Source organism: Sinocyclocheilus grahami, unplaced genomic scaffold (genome assembly GCF_001515645.1).
Source record: "Sinocyclocheilus grahami isolate Dianchi unplaced genomic scaffold, SAMN03320097.WGS_v1.1 scaffold470.1, whole genome shotgun sequence".
Taxonomy (NCBI): domain Eukaryota; kingdom Metazoa; phylum Chordata; class Actinopteri; order Cypriniformes; family Cyprinidae; genus Sinocyclocheilus; species Sinocyclocheilus grahami.
The window spans coordinates 717692-725174 of record NW_015505649.1 but is presented as its reverse complement, the minus strand read 5'-3'; the positions used below and the strand labels follow the sequence as shown (position 1 = coordinate 725174).

The 7483-nt window shown below is 36.4% G+C and overlaps 1 long non-coding RNA gene across 1 annotated transcript; it reads right to left on the bottom strand.

Annotated features, from left to right (window-relative positions):
* Positions 1-5909: 5909 nt before the first annotated feature.
* Positions 5910-7102, bottom strand: LOC107553332 (uncharacterized). Its single transcript, XR_001604961.1, has 3 exons — positions 6498-7102; positions 6258-6386; positions 5910-6062 (listed from the first exon to the last, which is right to left on the bottom strand). It is a non-coding gene; the product is annotated as an uncharacterized lncRNA (long non-coding RNA).
* Positions 7103-7483: the final 381 nt, after the last annotated feature.

Sequence of the window (7483 nt, the reverse complement as noted above, 5' to 3'; positions counted from 1 at the left end):
AAAGTAATGCATTACAATATTGCGTTACTCCATAAAAAAAGTAACTAATTACGGTACTTAGTTACTTTTTATGAAAAGTAATGCGTTACGTTACTTTTGCGTTACTTTTAAAATCTGGACAGGGCTTGCTTGTTTGCTTTTAAAATAAAAAAGTTCTATTTTTGGCAAATATAAAAGCCTTTTCACATCAAACGTGAAATGAATAAGCCTCAGGCTGAAGGGAAAGTACATTTACATCCGTACAGTAGAATGCAGAAGAAGACATTTCAACACTTCAGCAATAAACAAAGACACAAATGTTTGTCTAGAGTAATTTGTGCTTATTAGTGTTGAACTGGATCATCGAAGACATTGGTTAATAGAATGGGATTAAATACATAAAGCATATTTGTGTTGTTTAACATTTAATTATTGCAGGTTTGTGTCATATTCTGAGTTGCATTATTTTCATTTTGAGGAATACTGAATCTGTTTTTTGTGTGTGAGTGAGATGAATTAATGCATATTCATATTTATTTTAGAACTACAGTAACATCTTCTGATTTCTCTCAGCATGGGGACAGGAGAGCTGTCAGTTAATAAATTGAAAAAAAAAAAAGTAACTTGAGTTAAAGTAACTCTTGTAAATTAAAAAGTAATGCGTTACTTTACTAGTTACTTGGAAAAGTAATCTGATTACGTAACTCGCATTACTTGTAATGCGTTACCCCCAACACTGCCTATAGCCTACTAACAAAATGAGTTTCTTCATGCTTTTGCATTTCTATTGCGCTTTAGTTTTGGATATCCAGTGTCACTTGTTAGGATTCCTTTTCAGAAACACAGTTTCGCTATTAAAATGCTAATTTCTGGATATTAAGTTACAAAATGTAATAATTCTGTTTGCTAAAATATTTTCGTAATATTAAAAGCCATGCAGCACAGCATATTTCACTAATGAGTTGAACTAATGAGCTTATCAGATAAAATGCTGATTACCATGGCAGGTTTAATCACATAATTAGTCATTTGTTACAGTATAGTGCCTTTTTATGATTAAGAAGTGAGTCATACTGAAGACCAGCTTGTAATTATTATGGATTATTTCACAGAGGAGCTTACACACTGTTATTGTTCTTAAAGTATTTATGATTGTATTGTATTATTGTTTAAATATGTAATGCAATTTGGACGCTGTGGTATGAAATGCTGTTCACTGAGATCAAATGTCCTGCATACAGGTCTTCAGATTTCCACATAAAATTGTTGGAAAAGATAAATAGCAAGATGCACTTTTTCTATAAGGATAAACATACGTCTTCTGAAAAAAAAAAGATACTTTTTTTTTTTTTAAGTTGAGTATAAACACACTGGCATGCGTAGGGTATGAAAAGTAGGTTCAAAAGTCCTATGTAAAGTATTTTTTAAAAATCTTCTGTCTTTATTTTCTCTGTAAATCTGAAAGTGGGTCTTGAAATTTGATCAACATTTTTTAGAAGCATGCATGCACTATTTTTAATATTGATCTTTGTGCATATCATATCCATTGGTAGTCTCATGATGTGCACCATCATTAAATGCTTAACCCTGGAAAGGATCTATTTCCTAAGAACCAACGTTTCTGCTTTCTGAATACTGATTATTAGACACAAAAAGAAAACAAAAACATGTTTTAGAGGAAATATTACTAATTAGGTTTACTAATAGAAATATTAAATGTAAATTGTTAACCAATGTGATCAGTAAAGCTTCAGTGTATAAGCTGACCATATAAGGTGTGCTGACGCATATCATTTCCCTCTGTGGCTCTTTCCTGATTAAGGTCTGTTTCAGGATCAGATCCAGATCAATGCAGACATGGCTACTGGTTTCTCAGGTTGGATTGATGAAGGTGGACACTTGAAAAATCATCAAAGGCACGGTGATCTGTGAGTTTAGATTCGGCCACCAGCAGCCAATAAATCACAGCTTCAAAGCAGACAATCTGTCTGGAGTCGTCGAGGTACAACCTCCAGCTGCTCTTGCTCTTGCAGTTTGTCTGACTTGTATGAATTCTTTCAGTCATCACTGTCTGACTTAGTTTGTCTGAAGCAACAAATTAGAAAGTACTGGTATAGAACACTTTTTTTTTGGTGCAGGAAACCAGCAAAACCCATCTCTTCCCCACACTCCTCCTCACAATACTCACATGACTGTCAAGATAGCATCTTATCAAATGTTTTGGCACTTTTATATGGAACTTTTTGTCTGTTTCAAAAATATATTTTCTGAGATGACAACCTGAAATTAACCACAACTAAAAACAAAACAGGGAAGTAACCAGCTAAATTGTTATGCATGGATTTCCATAGAATGCATTTCAGTGATGCAATAACACCCACCAAATGTGAGTGTATTGTGTGACTGCATCGCATCTTGTCGGTGTCTCTGACTAGTCCAGTTCTAACCAGATGGGGTTTATAAATAAAGTCATTGCAGTGCAGCTGATGGCTCTCTTTGTGGTAGTGGACAGAGTTCAAATAAGGTGCTGGTATGTTTAAGTCTACATAATGTTGTTAAAGGGGGCATAACACACACAGTTTCACCCAGTCTCATGTTAATCTTGAGTAACTATAGAATAGTACTTCATCCTTCATATCTCCAACAAGTCTTTAGTTTTATCATAATTATAAAAGAAAGATACAGCTTTACGATTCTCTCCAGAAAAAGCCGAGCTCCTGGAGGCGTGCCGTGGGTGGAGCTAAAGAGTGACGAGCACTTGGGCGCCGAACGCCAACAAAACACACGTTTGATGCCTTTTCACTTATGCCGAGTTCACACTGCACGATTTTAGCCCGATTTTTCACTCGCCGACAGGTTTTGCGAAATCAATGACAAATGCCCGAAATCAGAGGAAAATCGGTGCTCGTTCACGCGAGTGACAATCACGCAGTGTGAATTATCAAAGACGCGATCTGGGAATCGCCGACACGTCGCCGACGCCCGTGAAATATTTGGCATGCTGAATATCTGGAGCTGCCGGAGATTCACAATCACGCTGTGTGCAATGAGTTCTGACTGAAAAAACACATCGGCGATGACCTACAGCCAATGAGAGACCAAGATACAGGGCAGCGGGAAGTTCAGGGAGGCGTTATATGAAACGTAGTTTGCGGACCAGTGTTGCCAAATCCGTGATTGCCGCCGGTTGTTTTTTATGTCAGCAGGTTGAAGCGACCCCAATAATGTGATATTTCGGCCCTGGAATGTGAATTGTACCAGGAGAACCCACCAAAAAAATATTTATTTTACCTCCCGAACGCGATTTTTACTGGGGGACCCCCTCGAACGCAATTTCAGCACCAGACAGAGCTGTCGGCGATTCTTCCTATTGTGAAGTCATGCAGTGTGAAACCCCCTGTCGACGATCCATCGTGCAGTGTGAACACAGCAGCAACTGAATGCTACCCCAGATAGTCATGCAGTGTGAAAACAACGGCGATCCGACGAGTTTGAAAATCGGAATATTTTATAGCTGGGACCGCTCCATCTTTCAGTATCAAACGTTGTGCAAATCCAGCGTCGAACTGGCCTTTGTTTATAAAACGTTCATCAACAAACACACTTGCGAAACTCCGTTGCTGCCACGGAAAAACAAACGGTATCCACTATTTACATAAGGCTGGGTTCTTTAGGAAGCTGAACAAAGTTATCTTTCCCTTAAAACAAAAAACACACTTCTTTGGATTGGAGACATTCTTCCCGAGCGAGTCCTGTGCAGCGCTGCCGCCGGATGAAGCGTGTTGATGGGCGCGATCTCGCGCTTTCGGGAGAAATGCCCATATAAGGAGTTCCACCCTCGATTACGTCATGAAGAGCCACGATCGGAAAAAAAACTCTCCGAAACTTGTACGAACCCGGAAGTAAGATTTTTGGCACAGAAATACTCCGTCACAAGTCCAAATTGTTTTTTGAAACTTTGTCCATGCTTAGCATGAGGATCCAACTCTTTAACAGTGTAAACAACTCTGAATGCATGAAACAGCATTGTACCCCCCCTTTAATTTTCGATAAAACTGGGAAGGCACTTTCCACAGTTAGGGTTCAAAATACGGTCTGAAATTAATTTTGTTTATTTTATAGCAAATATGAAGAGCATCTAACTGCCTGCTCATAAATTTTTTTTTTTTTAAATCTATGCCTTCACTTTTTCTATTATTTTATTATCCGTTATCCCTTCATGTCCTTGCTTTTACTATTTAGAATGATGACTGAAACGTTGTTTAACTTCTCGTGTTTATTGCCATCTTATGATAAATCGCTTGTTGTATTCCTCAACTGTAAGTCGCTTTGGATAAAAGTGTCTGCCAAATGAATTAATGTAAATGTAAGGTCAGTAAGGAGATGCATAGCCTGCAGAAAATGTTAATCATCAACCTCAAAAAGGCAAAGTATTTACAAAGTAAAAAATAAAGTAATCTTTTCATTTATTTAAAAAATAAGCATTATTTCTTTATTTTCTTGTTTGTTTATATATTTATATTTTTTCTTTTATTTGTCATCAGATAGGGTACAAATTATGTAAATTCTTGTCACAATGTGAACACCCAAGCATCATGCTGTAACATAAATAGATTTAAAGTGACGTCTGGCCAAGAACGGTGTCCCATACTCAGAATTTAACCCATCCAAGTGCACACACTGATCAGTTAAACCAGCGCCAGGGCCCTGTGTGTTCCTAATTCGGGCCTGTCAAGAAGGTCAAGATTAGGGACAAAAATCTATATTTTAAGGGGTATTCAGACATTTGATGTTTAAAAATAGCTACTTTATATGCTACATTAATTGTATGTTTAGATAGGAGTTCTAATAGTTCTCACCTTTAAGATAGGAAAGGATATGTGCCTCTACTTTTTAATAAAAATAACTAACGGGACATAAAAGTGCACCTTATTCACAGGAAGACCCATGAATTGATTGATCTTGAAGTTTTCATATAGAGGAAGTCCAATTTCTGGGATAACGGTCTTGCTGTGTTGTTAGGGATGCTCCATCTCGTCAGGACGCTGCCAGCAGCTGCGGGACTGTCTGTTTCCATCCATCAGACTTAATATTGTATACACGGCCTCCTTCAAGATGCAGCACATCCCATCAGTAAAGCCAAGGGAAGATAAACCAATAATACACAGCCTTGTCAGTTACAAGTGAGTGAAGTTTAATGGACTACATCACTACTGCAGCAATACAGATGTGCTGAGTATATATGCAACTTAATGTGAACGTTTGCATCAGTTTAGCATATATAATTGTCATGCACTGAAGAGATTGAAATGCATTTAGCAGATACAAAAAGTCTGTAAAAATAGGGTCCAATGTACTGTGTTAATGTGAAGGAATTTCCGTGTTAATTTTTCGCAGGTGTTTTCCCTGTATTCTGACTTATGCATTGTGCTGTAGGTTTAAAGGAAATGTCCATAAAATTAACTGAACGTGTCCTGTCAGAAAATCACCTTTTCAGATTCTTTTTTGCTTACAGTACATTACAGCGTAAGAATCAAGACAAAACATGAATGAGGCAACAGAAAAGGTTGATCTTAAAAGTATTCAATTTATTCAGCAATTCATCATCAAATCTGTGGATGTGACATGATGCTCGTATTGTTACAATACAAGGAAAAACTTTAAAAAATAAAGCATAGTGTTGATCATTTTTCTTCCTGTGATGAAGATAATAACATTAACTTTTTTGAATTAGATACATTTCATTTTACAGACAAGTTTGAGGATAGAGAACAACCAACACACACTGGTGAAAATAAATAAATAAATAAATAAATAAATAAATAGCCTAACAAATAAATAAATAAATAAATAAATAAATATTAATTAAAAAAAATAGACATTTTGAATGAATAAATATGTAATCCACATCTCCATAGCAGAATGTCCGTTTAGTTACTTTTGTGACTTGCATTCTTCAGTTCACAGTTCGCATTCCAGTTTTGGATGAACGCAATGTTATCCTGAATCAAAGGCTTGATATCGTCTGATGTCAATTTTGGGAGGTTATGCGTTGTGAAGTTACAGTTGACATTTGACTCATTCTGGAAAAATCAAAGGACAAAATACATGCATTCCATTACTTAAAATGATAAACTAGTTCATCTTTATATGCTGCATAAGACATCGAATTTTAGTTGAACAGAGATGTTAAAATGATATGAGAATGTTTAACAATTCGAGATGAGGTGTCTCTGGGGTTAAAGAATGGATGGTGCAATTCAAAACAAAAGTCTTACCTTGACTACAGTTTCCTGCAGTTTATGTAGGTTGTCGAGAATGTTGCCAAACAGGTCTTTGGGTACTTCACTTTTAACTGACCTTAGAAATCGCTTCAGGTGTTCTGCAAATAAGGACTCACACTCACACTGTGGGTACAAAACAGTCCCCATAAGAATCCATTCATGCAATTTATTATTATATTTAAAGAAATTGTTTCAATGTTCTGTAATGCAGAGAAAATTACACAAAATACTCACTGCATTCTTTACTTCTCGTGGTGTTTGGATTTGTACTGATTTATTGAGAGCCTAGAAATTGAAACACAAGTCAGTTGATGTGTGCAACATATTAGTCCATACTTATACAGAACGTATATGTTAAGCCAAACAAATACTTCTCTTATTAGAATTGGCGTTGAACTAGTTTTAAGAACTAAATCATTTCTCTTACGTGTTGATGTAAAAATAATTTCCTTACCTTGAAGTCATGCTTCTCAAGGCTTTTAAGCCTGTTCAGAAGTTCACATAAGGTTTTAGCGACGAGTTTGTCCGAGTTTGCATAGCTAAGAGCAAGCAGTGCCATGAGAAGACCTAGCAGTTTCATGTTCTTGTTCGCAGGGATGCTTTCTAGAGATAATGATCTTATTCTGCACTCCAACCTTATATACACACCATAAAGCAGGAAACTACCACATATGCTATACCATGATGTGAACAGTTTCTAAATCGGTTAAAGTGGAAAATACTGGGGTTTCATTAAGAAGGCTATACTGCCCACAGAGGAAAAACATTACACACTAGGTGGTTTATTATATTAAAAGTTTCGTTTTTGTTGTTATATAATAATACTGTGCATATAATGCTGAAATGCAAATGGGATTTAAAAATATATATACTTTTAATTTATATAATGCAGGCAGCATTTTTGAAAGCAAAGGAACAGTCATATACAAGGAAAACATGAAGCTGGACTGTGCAAAAGTCTCTTAGAAAGACAAGTGGACGTGATAGTTAAAGCAATAGTTCACCTGAAAAGTTGCTGAAGTTTGTTTCTTCATCAGATTTGGAGAAATGTAGCATTGCATCACTTGCTCAGCAGTGAATGGGTGCCATCAGAATGAGAGTCCAAACAGCTGATAAAAACATCACAATAATCTACACCCATCGAGTCCATCAGTTAATGTCTTGAGAAGCCAAAGAAACAAATCCATCATTAAGACAATTTAACTTTAAACCATTGCTGG